Here is a 15,063-nt window from a genome sequence, read left to right as displayed (position 1 = left end):
GCTTTGTCATCATCCCAGATTGAAACTGTCCCCACTAAACACGAAGTCTTCATTCTCCCCAACCCCTTCCGCACCCCCGCCCCCTTGCCCACGGCAATCACCATTCTGCTCTCCGTCTCTATGGATTGGACTATTCTGGGGACCGCGTATCAGTGGGATCCTACGCGATTCGTCCTTCTGTGTCTGGCTTCCTTCCCTTAACACAATGTCTTCAAGCTTCACCCATATTGTAGTCTGTGTCTGGATTTCAGTCCTTTTTAAGGCCAAATAGTATTCCGTTGTTTGCACCCACCCCGTTTTGTTTATTCACTTGTCTGTTGAGGAACGCCTGGGCTGTCCCCACCCTTTGGCTGTTGCGAGTGGTGCTTCTGTGAACACGGGTGCACATGTATCTGTTCCAGCCGCTTCCCCTTTCAAAAGTGGGCTCTATTGGGGCACCTGGGTGGCTCAGTCGGTTAAGCGTCCGATGTCAGCTCAGGTCACGATCTTGGCAGTTTGTGAGTTCGAGCCCCACGTCGGGCTCCCTGCCGACAGCTCGGAGCCTGGAGTCTGCTTCAGATTCTGTGTGTCTGTCTCTGCCCCTCCCTTGCTCGTGCTCTCGCTCTCTCTCTCAGAGAATAATACATATTAAAAAAAAAATTTTTTTTAAGTGGGCTCTATTCTCACCCCAAATATTGTTGGTAAAGGTTCTAGAACAACTTGAAACCTCTTCCTTCCTCCTAGAGATCTTGCCCAGCCCCCCCACCCCCCTTCTCAAAGAGCCTCTGACTGTCACTCTCCAGCTCTCCCCTTAGCTTTATATTTCTCATGAATGTCCTCATCATCTGATACCCCAGATATCGATCTGTTTATTAACTGTCTCCAGGGACTACTATGCCAATTCCCGGACAGCAGGGATTGGCTTTGACTGTATTCCAGCTCTCAGGACAGTTTCTGGCATACAGCGGGAGCTCAAAGAAAATGTGAATAACTAAATGGCAACCGGTTGCCTTACCTCTGCCTGGCTCTCACCCGCTCCACCTGGAGTGCAGCTGGGGCCCCGACCTCGTTGGAGGAACGAGTCTATCAGGCCGGTGGGAAAGAGCAGGCAGCCGGGCCCCGGGGTCGTCTGGACGGACAAACACCAGCGTAGGCTCACCTGCAGCCAGAGATGCAAGCCAAGCTTTCGAGTCGTTGGGCATCTTGAACGATCCACGTGGGGAATCACCGTGCACGCGGCCCTTCCCTGGACTCGGTCTGACAGACAGCCTCGGTCCCCAAGGTCCCAGAGCAAGCTCTGACTCACACCTGCCAACAAAAGCGAGTCAGGCTTCAGTGAGGACGGCGCGTGATGCCCGGCAGTGTCCTTTCAAAACAAACCCACCTCCCCTGCTCCCTCCAGATTGTTTCATGCAAAAACATGGCCTCGTGGCCACTGGCTCAGCCGACTGCTGCTTCCTTCCCAAGGCGTTTGTTGGGACGCTTTTTCTTCCCCCTCTTTCTTTCCTGTTCTTGTGGTTTCTCAAAGACCCCCACTTGCTCAGGCCCAGACCTGCTGCAGCGACAGAGAGACAACGCAGCAAAGCCGAAAGCCCCGGGGAGCAGGCCCGAGATGGGAAGTGGGCCCCCTGCCCCTGCCCTTCACTCAGCTGCTCACTCAGTCCGAGGTTGAAAGGGACAGAACGAATGCCCTCTGCCAACTCAAAAACCCATTATTTGGTTTCCTCCTGGTCTGTGCATGTTAGAAATAAGCCGTCCACCTGCTCCCCGGCTAGCTGTGTAAACGGGGACTAGTTCCTGAACTCCTCTGGGCCTCAGGTGTCCTCATTCCTAGAAGGAAGCGGTTAGAGTAATAACAAACACCAACAACAAACGGGAATGTCACGAGCACGGACGGGACACGGGTGAGCTCGAATTCCATAGAACTCGTTCTGGAAAGGGTCTTTGCAGGGAAACCCCGGAGTCCTAACTTTGCTCTGACGTCCTCGGCTTGGAGGTCTCAAGAGTTCCCAGATCCTTCTGCAGAAATCCTGGAAACCAGGAAACCTGGAAACCCACCTCTGTGGGAAATAAGGCAGTTTATCCCAAGGCGGGGGTTCCGGGGGTGGGGGGATTTGGCCTTCAGGGGCATGGGGAGGCGTCTGGAGAGAGTTTGGCGGTCCCGGCTGGGGAAGGGGGCCCGCTAACGGCGTCTACTGGGTAAGGCCAGAGATGGTGCTAACCTTCCCACAATGCACAAGGCAGCGCGGCAACAGAGGGCTGTCCGCCTCCAATGTCACGGGCTGAGGTGGAGAAGCCGCGCCGGCTGGTGGGCCTGGTGTGAACCGTCTGCAAATGCTCCTTTTCTCTGGCGAGCCTTCCCTCCGTACCCGCGGCCCTTCCCCACGCAGGTGCTTGTTAACCCGCACGGATCCATCAGATCCGGCTGTCATGCCTTGATTTCATTCATTCACTCCACAAACAGTGAGAATCCCCCCCCACCGTCCCCGCCCCGCACCTGCTCCCGCTGTAGGTGTTGGGGAAGACAGAGGTGAACACGGTAGGGGGCGATGCCCTCGGTTCCCATACCGCCCCCAAGTGGAAGTTTAAAGGAAAACAGAGGAGCTCCCCACGGCAGCACCCCCAGCTGGCCCAGGGGTGTGGCTGGGCGGGGCCTTGGGTGGGCACCACTACCCCCTCTCCCTTCAAACCACATCCCTGAAGGTCCTGCCTGTGCCTCCCGGGCCCTGGGCACTGAGTGTGAATGACCGTGCTTTGCGAAGCCCGGGGTTAGCGATGCCTTTTTTTTTTTTTTTAATGTTCATTTTTGACAGAGAGAGAGAGACAAAGCATGAGCAGGGGAGGGGCAGAGAGACAGGGAGACCCAGAATCTGAAGCAGGCTCCAGGCCCCAAGCCGTCAGCACAGAGCCCAACGCGGGGCTCGAACTCACGGACTGTGAGATCGTGACCTGCGCCGAAGTCGGACGCTTAACCGACTGAGCCACCCAGGAGCCCCTAGCGATGCCTTTTTGGAAGGCACCAGCTCCATCAGCTGTCTGGCCTGACCTAGAGACCGCGCTCTTCCAGGGCCGTCGGTTGAAACGGGGGCTGGCAGAAAATGCGGGCTCTGCGGGCCACTTTGCAGGGGAGCTGGGGCGGGAGGTTGACATGGTAAAACCTTCTGGTCTTTCTTTTTTGAAGGTGATTTATTTATTTTGAGAGAGAGAGCATGAGCATGGGTGGGGGGGGGGGAGAGAGAGAGAGAGAGGGAGAGAGGGAATCCCAAGCAGGCTCAGTGCTGCCCGTGCAGAGTCCAATGCTGGGGTCGAACCCACCAACCGCGAGATCATGACCTGAGATGAAATCAAGAGTGGGAAGCTTAACCGACTGAGTCACCCAGGTGCTCCAAACCTTTCTAGTCCTAATTTTTTTTAGTTAGTTAGTTAGTTTATTTATTTATTTATTTATTTATTTGGAGAGAGAAAGAGAGAGAGCAGGAGAGGGGCAGAGAGAGAGAGGGAGAGAGAATCCCAAGCAGGCTCAGCACTGTCAGCACAGAGCCCGATGCAAGGCCCGAACTCACAAGCCAAGGGATCGTAACCTGAGCCGGAATCAAGAGCCGGACAGGTAACCACCTGAGCCCCCCAGGTGCCCCACTGAATGCGCCTTTGTCCCTCTAGTTTGCTCAGAAACTTCGGCCCCTGCCCTGCCTCTTTCTCCCCACTCTCCTTCCCTTGTCCCTCATGTTTCCAAGGTCACCCTGGCTCCCGTTACCTTCGTTGCTTTCCCTGCCCCTCGTTCCCCCCCCCCCCCCCCCCCCCCAGCACTCTAACCTGGTCTCTGTCTCCAGAGGAGAGAGAGTGTCCTTGAGCTGCACGTGGAGATCATTTTCTCAGGGGCCACCGGGAACGGTCAGTAGAGCTCACTCTCCAGACCTCCCCTCCCCCACCAAATATACTTCCCGTTGGTTCCCTCCTCACCATCCCCCTCATCCCATCTGGGGTCTGGAAAGGACCTCCTTGCCCAAACTTTCCCCCCACCAGCCTGACGATGCCACGGAACTCTCTGGAAGCCTAACCATTCATTCCAAGGCAGTCTGGTGGTTATGGGTGCAGGCCCTGGAGCCAGACAGCCCAAACACATACTCTGACCCCACCATTTCCTAGCTGTGTGACCTTGGACACGTCACTCAATCTCACTGTACCTCAGTTTCCTTATCTCTAAAATGGGCAGAATGATTGCCCCCCGCCTCTTAGGGTTTTATGAAGGCTAACCGAGTGAATATATATCAAATGCCCAGAATGATATCTGGCATGTAAGTCCTCAGTACACATAGCAATGTTTCCCCCCGTTTTTGGGGCACCCTTCGAGATCAAGAACTTTCTGTGCCACAAAATATCCATCGCTGTATTTGTTTAGAGCTACCGAGCTGCTCTACGCACGTCTGCTCCTCCCCATTGATCCACACAGAGTTTCATCTCCTCTAATCCTTGAGCCCTTGCTAGCCAAGAGAGGGCCTGTACGTGGAGGCTTTGCAGGAAACGCAGCCCCTTCTCTCAAGGAGCGAAACAAAACTCATGAAAATTGACGCAAAGACGTTTTGTTTGGCCTTCACGGGCAAAGTCAGCTTCATGGTGCACGCCCTGAGTAGGCTCGCTTAGTTAAATGCTCACGTGGCTGTCCACGTCTTGAAATTCTTAATAATCTCGAACCGGGGGCCCCGCGTTCTCGGTTTACATCGGGCCCTGCAAATTAGGAAGCTGTTCACAAGCCGGCTGGCACCGTTAGCTATTCTTCTGAAACATTATTTAACTGCGTTAAAAAAGGGCGAGATTTTCCTATGAAAGTTTCTCGCTCCTCCGAAGCGATCGGCAGGCCTGACCATGCTGAGCTGGTTTTTCTGCACAGCAAAGAATTACCTGGGGCTGAACATCTCCTTCTTGTCTGTCACCTTCAGTCCTTTACTGAGCCGTCTGCAGTGTGGGCTCGGGAGTCTGTGTCCCCAGACCGACTCTTTGCAGTGCCCACGTGAGCCACTTCATAGGACAGACCGGGGTACAAAATGGCCCACGCACAGAGCTCCAGCTTTTCCTTAGAACCAGAACTGCCTTCTGTGTGGTCCTTACACGGGGCTGGTCTGCTGCATTCGACAGATTAGCTGCATGGAATCCAAGCAAAAGTTGGAATTGTGCTTTGTGTGGTATTACTTTTTTGTTGTTTCATTTTTCCTCCCCAATATTCAGTATCTATTGTATTTTACAAAGCGTCTGCCCGTAACCGATTGGAAAATAAAAGGAAACTGGTCCTGCGGCTTAGCAAGACTCCACAGACCTTTTCTTGCACCATGCTCCAGGCTGACTTTGTACCCGGGCCGCCTTCTTCACCTGTAGCCACAGGTACACATAGGTTTATACCCAGTAGAAAAGCCAACAAAGCAAAAACCTTTGGTAGATGGAACCCCAGCTAGATTTCACGACCTCAGGTGAGTTTCAAACCGTGAGTTGGGTAATGATGCTCTTCCCACTTAATGGATGGGGAAACTGAGCCTGAGAGAGATTAAGTAATTTGCCTTTTTTTTTTTTTCTTTACAAAACATACTTTTTTGTGTGTAGATGACGAAGCAGGAGCCAGAAGCCCTTGTTTCAACCCAAGTTCTCATACAATGTGTGTTGGATGTGACATGTTCTCTCTCTTTTCATCCGTAAAATGGGGTCAATGTAAATTCCTGCCACCTGGGGCTGTCGGGGTGGGGGGGAGCTGCAATGACGCTTAGCATAGTGCTTCGCAAATAAGAGATACTCTCAATAAAACCGAGCTGTTATCGTCAGAACTCCTGCTCGGACCGTCAGCCGGACAGGCGCTCCGCCACACGATGTGCCGCTTTCTGGTGGCTTCGGGGGTCCAGGCGCGTGGGCACGTCCCAGCCGCCCCCAGATCCAGGCAGAGTCTTTCCCTCCCACTCTTCCTATTGGCTGAGAACGGAGCCAATTATAAAACTGTAGCGCTTGGCTGTCACTGATTGGAGGAGGCGCAGGGCCCGCGGGGCGGTATCCGGGCTGGGATGCTGGGACGGAAGGAGATCGTCGGTGAAGCAGGAGAAATCCGAGCGAAGTCTGTAGTTTAGTGATGGGTATCGCACCGCTGTCCGATCTCTTCGTTTTCATAGACGAACTACGATTCTGTAACATGTTCGTAATAGAGGAAGTAGGGTAAAGGCGATCCAGGAACTAACTCTCTGTACTTTTAACCTCTTTTGTAAATTTCAAATAATTTCTATATAAAAATACCATGGTGGGGGTTGGTGGGGGGGGGGAGGAAAACAGTACAGTTTAGACGTTTCCCATCTTCCCCCGAGACACGTTAATATTACAGTCATACATTATATTGGGGGAGGTGTTAGTTAAACATTTAAGTACATACTTATTTAAAAAATGATTTAAACTTTTACGTTCCCCACTTATTTAAAAAAAATCATTTATATTAAACATCTATATTTGTTTATACTAAAATCTATATTATATATATTTACTTATTATATATATATTTTTTTATTTTATATATAAAATTGCCAGAGTACCAAGTTCATCAGGTACAAAAGGTTCTTGAATCTCCTTTAAACCGTGTCTCAGGTGACCAGTTCCCTTCCTTGGAGAAAACTTATTTTACAAGTTTCTCATGTATCTTTCCGGAGCCATTCTGTGAATATACAAGCAAGCTCTTTGATGGGCGCCAGGTACGTTTTGTTTGTTTTTATTTCACAGTGTATTTTGGAGATTGCTTCATATCTGTGAAGAAGTTCCTCATTCTATTTTTATTGCTACATAGTATTCCATTTAACTAACATGCAATCGGTCTCCCCTGGCTGAACATTTGAATAATAAATATTCTGCTCCTTTGCTCTTGCAGACAGCGCTGCAATAAACAGCCAGGTACGCTATTTCACGAGCGTGGGAGTCCATCTGAGGAATAAATTCCTAGGGGCCATGCATACGTTTCACAGAACAGGAAAAGCGAATTGCAGCCAAATTTTTCCCATTCAAGACTCGAGAGGTGATAAAACATATTCTCGAGTGCCAGCATTTTGTGTTGGAAGTGCCATGTTCAAGGAAAGGCTTCATTCTCCAGCACAACAGAGGCAAGAGGGCACGCTTCAAACAGCTAATCTGGCGATAATAACCTCCCGAAAGCAGAGAGGCAGACAATGGTACTAAGTTTACACACTTGAGAAATGACTTGAAAATAATCGGGGCTGGTATAGCCATCTGCCTGGTTCTTTCTTTCAAGAGCCAACACGTTTATTCCACCCAGGCACCAGGAGAGCCCCGCTCTGGCATCAGCACACTCTGCGGTCATTGGAAGAGGCAGTGTGTTTCTGTAAAAGCCCTCGGAACTGGCCTGGAAGAAAGATGCTTCCTTTCTCTTTTCCCCTGACTGCCAATTGGAGAAGACAGCTTGTTTTACTTGTTAGGTTTTTGTTAGGGTTTTTTTTTTTTTTTTTTTTTTTTTTTAGAGACAGCGAGCAAACAGGGGCATGGGGAAAGAGAAGCAGACAAGGAATCTCAGGCAGGCTCCACACCCAGCGCCAAGTCTGATGCGGGGCTCGATCCCACCACCCTGGGATCATGACGTGAGCGGAAATCAAGAGTTGGACGCTCGAGCAACTGAACCACCCCGGCGCCCTTTGCTTCTTGGTTTTAAAAACCTTTTCCGTGGCTTGCGAAATCGAATGTTTCAGTTCGCTCAGAAAGAAAGACTTCATTTCATTAGCTCCTGAGTTTTTTTTATATCAGTCCCAGCTGGGGGTACTTGTCTATGCTGTTCACGAGTCGATCCTACAAAGCCCAGAGTGGGCACTCTGCCACCAAAAGATATATTGATAATTAAGAAGGATAATAAAATTAGAATACTACTGTGTCTTGAGAATTTATGGTTTTGCATGCATTGTCACTTTTAATTCCACAAGAACCTTGTGAGATAAAGCCGTTATTATGTATACGTTCTAGAAAGAAAACTGAGGTCTGCAGAGGTTGAATTATCCCTAAGTTTCTGCAGCTAGTAAATAGTAGAGAACCTGGATTTCTGTCCGAAACAAATGCTCTGGAACATAGTCCAGCAGTGATTTTCAACCCAAGGGTGATTTTGCCTCCCAGAAGACATTTGACAATGTCTGGAGACATTTTTGGTTGTCACAACAGAGTGGGGAGTGCTGTTAGCATCTAGTGAATAGAAGCCAGGGATGCCGCTAAACATTCTACAGGGTACAGGACAGCTCCCCAGAACGAAGAATGTTCTAGCCCCAGGTGTCGAAGTGCCATGTTTGAGACATCTTGTGACACAGGGACAGGTAGTTCCATCCAAAGCATTTCAGATTGCTATTTGTATTCTCTATTTTGCTGGGACCCATGTACTCAAATTAAATACAGTGTGATCAACATTACGAGACTTTGAATTATGTACACTTGTGTTTCTTTGAAATTTTAAAAATTATATGCATTTAAAATAGTGTTATGTAAAATATCAAAGGGGCGTCTGGATGGCTCAGTCAGTTGAGCATCCAGTTTTGGCTCAGGTCACGATCTCATGGTTCTGTCTGTGGGTTGGAGCCCTGCATCAGGCTGTCTGCTGACAGTCCAGGGACTGCTTTGGATCGTCTGCCCCCCCCCCCCCCCCCGCTCTGCCCTTCCCCAGCTCGCATGCTCTCTCTCTCGCTCTCAAAAATAAGCATTAACAAATTTTAAAAATAAAATACTAAAAATGTGTCATCGACCACAAAATTTGATGTATTGTGAACGTCCTCTCAAATTGCAAATTTGTCAAGAAACATAATTTTGGAGCCAGGAAGTTGAGGGAGTTATAAAGCGTTTATGGTATAGGCACATGACAATGCCGGTAAGCTGGCAAAGAGAAATGTTTTGAAGTGTCCGATTCATTCAGTTGCGAATCCCTTGCAAAAAATACACCGGCCCTGTGTGGAGAACCGAAGGAAAGAACGGTAGGCATTCTTTGATTTATACTTTTGATTTATCTCAAATCTATATAGATTCGCCATAAACTATCCTGTAACCAATACCCTAGGCTCGTGCATAATGCTTCACAAATTATTCCTCAGATAATTTGCACTTATCAAACTTGTAATTATCTCAACAAATACGAAGTTGTCTTTGAATGAGACTATTTCCATAACATACAAAGCTGGATAATTTTAGATTGTTCCCGTGTGCATGAGTCTCCCGGAACGTCTGTGGGCATCTGGAGGCGAAAAGTGTGTTTATTCTTCAGTGCAAATGATTGTCATTGTCGTGAGAGACACTGGAAGACGGCACAGGATTGCTCCGACCTTGCAGCAGATATCAGGGGAAATGCCTCTTCCAGCTCAGATGCTCCTTGAATGGTCTTTGTTAACGGGAGTTACAGCAAGAATGACGAAGAAACGCTGCGGTCATGATGGAGGACTGCTTGGTTCACCTGTTATATTTGGGCCTATTCGCATCTCAGCGAACTGAGTCACCCTGAGGTGCAATGCATTTTCCCAAAGATAGAAAGGGAGAGAGTAAAACAAGGCCAGACAGGAGCTATTTTCGGGCTTGGGGGCCGGACAGCCTCTGTCGGAATTACTAAACGTTGCCTTTGTAGTGTGTGAAAGCAGCCATAAACAATAGATAAATGAATGAACGTGGCTGTTTTCCAATAAAGCTTTATTTACAAAGGCGGGCAGCGGGCCTCGTTGATCAAACCCTGGAGTAAAGCATAAATAGATAAAGATACAGATATGAATAGGTATAAATAGATACTTGGGCTGTGGCAGAGAATGTTAATTACTTCTTTACCACCCATTTCTCCTTCTTCTTTAAGAACAGAACCTTCATGCTGTAGAGGCCAACTGTAGCCTCAACTCTTGCCAATAAAGGTGATTCTTGAAATGAAAGCAGAAAACCTAGACGAGATGTCTGGGAATGCTCTGTAAAGAGGCCTCATCTAGCTGGCGGGTGATATTTTGCCTTCCACTTTTCTTTTTTCTTGCTTGGAACATGGGAACGATTGCTGGCACTCCAGTGGCTATTTTGTGACTAAGAGGGCAAGTCCAAGAACACGTCAGAAACCTCATCATCCTTCTTCTTCTTCTTCTTCTTCTTCTTCTTCTTCTTCTTCTTCTTCTTCAAGTGTTTTGGGGCGCCCTGGGTGTCTCAGTTGGTTAAGCAACTGACTTCGGCTCAGGTGATGATCTTGTGGTTCGTGAGTTCATGTCCGCTCAGAGCCTGCTTGGATCCTCTGTCCCCCTGTCTCTGTACCCCTACCCCACTCTCTCTTGGAAATAAATAAACATTTTTTCCTACAAAGTTTATTCATTTAAGTAATCTCTACACCCAACATGGGGCTCAAATTCATGACCCCAAGATTAAGACCAACATGCTCTACCTACTGAACCAGCCAGTTGCCCAGAAACCTCATCCCCTTATGTCACTGAGCCAGTGAACCAAAGCCAGCAGTAGCTGACCTCCAGACTTCTTAAAGGAGAAACAACCCTTATAAGCTTAAGCCACTGGTTAAGTCAGGTCTCTACTTGCTGTATAACCAAACTTCTGATACATGTTGATAAGGATCACGGATGTAATCGTTCAACGTACAGATATTGGAAGCAACAGTTAGTTAAGGCTATGTTAACTATGCAGAGCCAGGATTTACAACTGAAGATTCTGAATCCATCAGATCTGGTGGCCAATCCTGACTCCAGTACTGACCTCGGATAATTACTGTCTCTATGCCTCAGTTTCTTCTTCTGCAAAATAGGAATAATGTTACGTGACTTACGGTATTATCGAAAGCCTTAGATATAAATGCGTGCATGTATGAAGTGACTGGCACTTTATATTTGGGAGTAAGTGCTCCCAAAATATTAATCTAATCTGATTGTCACTGTTACCATTAATTTGTCGAATTACCATTGCCATCTGGTGAATGACCATTCGCCTCTTTGAAAGAAGGATATCGCTGGGGACAATTAGTGATGGCATTTCTTCGCCACCACTCACTTTGTGGGCCTCCCCTCCATTATTAGAACAATCCATAGAAATCCACCCACGGTCTCCGGGTTTTTCGTAGTTATTATATGTCTGGCAGAGTGCAAGGTTCTGGGAGTTCTGAGGTGAGGAAGACGGTTCCTGTCTTCAGTAAGCAACAGCCACCTGCAAAACAATTAAACATTTGAAAAACAGTATTGAGTGGATGCTAGGAAGATAAATGGGCATGGTGGGGAGAAACAGGGCTTTGGTTCTACATCGTTGTGTGGAAAGGCTCTAGAAATATAAGGGAACTGGAATCTAAATGTAAGTAATGAAGAGAGTGGTTTCTAATATTATCTGTTATGAATAGCCAAAGATAATAAGAGGGAGAATTTTAAATGTTTATTTATTTGGGGGAGAGCGCCAGCGGGGGAGGGGCAAAGGGCAGGGGACAGAGGATCGGAAGCTGGCTCTGTACTGACAGGCTGACATCAGCGAGCCCGACGTGGGGCTGGAACTCACAAACTGCAAGATCGTGACCTGAGCTGAAGGAGCCACCAAGTGCCCCATAAGAGGAATACTGTTGAGATCGCTGACATGTTATATATTGTTCTTTTTCTCCTCTTGATCCGCTTTTCAACCTGCCTCCCTTTCTGGCCTGTATGGACAGACTCTTCCGCTCTGGTTTCCACTTGGGTCTGGCCAGCGCGAGGCACCTGCGGGAGACTGGCAGAAGGGCAGTGAGGTCGGGGTATTTATTTGCCCTGCTCCCCGCCTGCCCCCGGCTGGCTGCTTCCTCTACTGAAGGTCGCCCGCTCTTATCAGGTGGCTTTCTCCCACAGCTACTTTCTTCGGGTCCTGGCCACCACACCCTACCCTTGTGTCTTCTGGCCTGGGGGCAGGTCAGGTTCCCTGATGAAATTGCTAGCCTCAGAGTGTTCACCGGGTCTTAGTCCTTTCTCTTAGCTGTGCTCACGCCTTTGCAGTCCTCCCTATTTCAGGAAGGTGTCCGGTGTTTGCATGGACCCACAGACGCAGTTGCTAGCAAGGGCAAGATCTGAGTGAAGTGGCCTGAGGCCAGGGCGACAGGGAAGGGCGGTGACTGCAGCGTCCTGGGCAGCGCTGGACCGACAGCTGTTCCTCAGCTCTGGCAGCTTGTGCCGTTTGAAGAGCTGACCCTAGGGGCTGCCAGACCTTCTAAGTTGTGGGTGGAAACTAAAAATACGCATTAAAATTTCTTTTGATGTTTATTTATTTATTAAAATTGTTTCAAGTTTATTTAGTTATTTTGAGAGAGACGGAGACAGTGCGAGTGGGGGAGGGGCAGAGAGGGAGGGAGAGAGAGGATCCGAAGTGGGTTCTGCGCCAAGATTGGAGAGCCTGACGAGGGGCTCAAACTCACGAACCGTGAGATCATGACCTGAGCCAAAGTCCGATGCTTAACCGACTAAGCCACCCAGGTGACCCGAGAATTGCTCTAAGGCTGCACCCAGGTAAGAACCCACAGTAAGATTGTGGAGCCTGAATGCCTCATCTGGGTCTCTCACCTCCTTCCTTCCTTCCTTCCTTCCTTCCTTCCTTCCTTCCTTCCTCCTTCCTATTTGTTTATTTATTTATTTATTTACTTATTTATTTATTGAAAGTAACCTTTATGCCAAATGTGGGGCTCAAACTCACGACCGTGAGATCAAGCCAGGCGCCCCCTCCCATCTTCTTCGTTAACTGGGTCGCCTTGAGTGAGGCACTGGGCTTCAGCGTTTCTTAGCTCTCTATATCTGTGTCTGAATTAACTTTTTTTTTTAACTCGGATTTTATGATGTTAATCTGGGGTCCATGGGTCCCCCAGATAATATATAGGTGGTTTCTAGAGAAGTCTTTATTTTTTCATGTTTATTATTTATTTATTAAAGTTTTACATATTTATTTATTTATTTATTTATAATAACGTCATTTAACTTTATTTTTTCCAGCTTTTTAAAATGTAATTTATTGTCAAGTTGGCTAACATACAGCGTATACAGTGTGCTCTTGGTTTTGGGGGTAGATTCCCATGATTCATCGCTTACGTACAATACCCAGTGCTCATCCCAACAAGTGCCCTCCCCAATGCCCGTCACCCCTTTTCCCCTCTCCCCTGCTCCCCCATCAACCCTTAGTTTGTTCTCTGTATTTAAAAGTTTTGAGAGAGAAAGAGAGAGAGAGAGCGTGCATGAGTGGGGGAGAAGCATAGAGAAAGAGAGAAAGAGGATCCAAAGTGGGCTTTGCACTGACAGCAGGGAGCCGGACGCGGGGCTCGAATTCACAAACTGTGAGGTCATGACCTGAGCTGAAATCGGAGGCTTAACCCACTGAGCCACCCAGGCGCCCCAAAAAGTCTTAAAAATCATAGGCCAATTTTTTAGGTGCTTATGTATATTTTTGGGGGTGGGGAGCTGTGCTACAACTTTCCGCAAAAAATTAAGACCATCTGTGATGGTGTTGGAAGACAAATTAAAGAATAACTCAGACCTGTTAGGTGGCTATCATAAAAAAAGGGTAAATAACAAGGGGTGGTGAGGAGGTGGAGACATTGGAGCCCCTGTACGTTGCTGGTGGGAATGCAAAATGGTGCAAGTATTTTGGGAAACGGTTTGCAAACTCCCATCCCCCCGAGCACCAACGCTGAGTTGAACACCCGTGAGGCTATGTACTGTGCTAAGAGACGAGACTAAAAAGGTGAGCAAACACAGCCCTGCTTCTGCCCTCTGAGATCCCATGGTATTATGGCAGAGAAGGCCTCGATCAAACAAGCAGATAAACACAAAAACTCCAATCTTGACAAGTGTGACGAACACGAAGCAGATGGTGTTACAAAATTATGTGAGGATCAGAGGAACCTAGCTTGGTCCCGGGGTGGGAGCATCAGAGAAAGGCATCCCCCAAGGGACAAGGGAGGGGAGACCTGGGGGGGAAATAGGAGTGGAGTTTGGAGAGGGGAAAGCAAACCACTTGAGCAAAGGCCCTGTGGTAGGAAGCAACCTGGACCATTTAAAAAGTCCTGTGTGGGTGGAGCTAAAATATACGACAGGAGGGTGGGGGAGAAGCCTAGAAAGGAAGGCAGAGGCCTGGCCAGGCGGGGGCTCAAAGGCTATTCTGGCTGAATTGTGTCCCCACCTAAAAGATGTGGTGAAATCCTAGCCCCCAAGGAACTCACAAGGTGATCTTACTTGGAAGCAGGTGGGCTTCAGGTTCAGTAAGACTGGCGTCCTTCTGAGACACAGACACGGACACACAGGGAAAGGCCCTGTGACAACAGAGGCAGAGATTGGAGTGGTGTGGCTGCCGTCCAAGGAAGCCAAGGGCTGAAGGCCAGCTGGGAAGAGGAAGGATTCCCCCTACAGCTTCCGGAGGGAACACGGCCCTGCCACCACCTTGCTTTCTGACTTCCAGTCTTCAGAACCATTTGGTGATACATTTCTGTACTTTTACGACACTCAGTTTGTGTGTGTGTGTGTGTGTGTGTGTGTGTGCATGCGCTTTGCTATGGCATCTGTAGGAAACTAATGGAAAAGTTATTGCAGAATTTTGGTCTTTGTCCAAAGACGATGGGAGGAGAGGGGTAAGAGCACGTTCAGGGAGACTAGTTAGGTGACTGCAGGCAACCAGTTAAGAGGCGGCAGGGAGACTGGTTAGGCACCTGAGGGGGATCGGAGGCTACAGGGGATAGGAGTTTGATGTGGTTTCCCGGGGGAGAGATGCCGGCAGCTTGGAATAGGGGTTGAGGATTAGAGAGGAAGCCACATGAACGGATTTGGGATCCCTAAAGGTGAGTGAGAGACGGAGGCACGTCAACAGTGGCTTCAAGGCTTCTGGCTTGCCCCCCTGGCCGGATGGTAGCGCCGATCACTGAGCAGGTGAACCCGAGGAAAACCAGACTCCGCTCCGCACAGGGTCTGCACAGTCAGCAGAGGAGGTTCAATGCAGTAAAACAAACGCACACGCAACAAAGCCCTTTTTATTCGTATAAACAGGATTGAAATACGCACAGGTCTGTAATGTTTTGTTTTGTTTTTTTACTTTTTACAAAATAATATATCTGAGTGGCTAGTACAAATCGGCATGTGG

Source organism: Panthera uncia (assembly GCF_023721935.1).
Source record: "Panthera uncia isolate 11264 chromosome A3 unlocalized genomic scaffold, Puncia_PCG_1.0 HiC_scaffold_11, whole genome shotgun sequence".
NCBI classification, from domain to species: domain Eukaryota; kingdom Metazoa; phylum Chordata; class Mammalia; order Carnivora; family Felidae; genus Panthera; species Panthera uncia.
Note: the sequence above shows the minus strand (reverse complement) of the source record.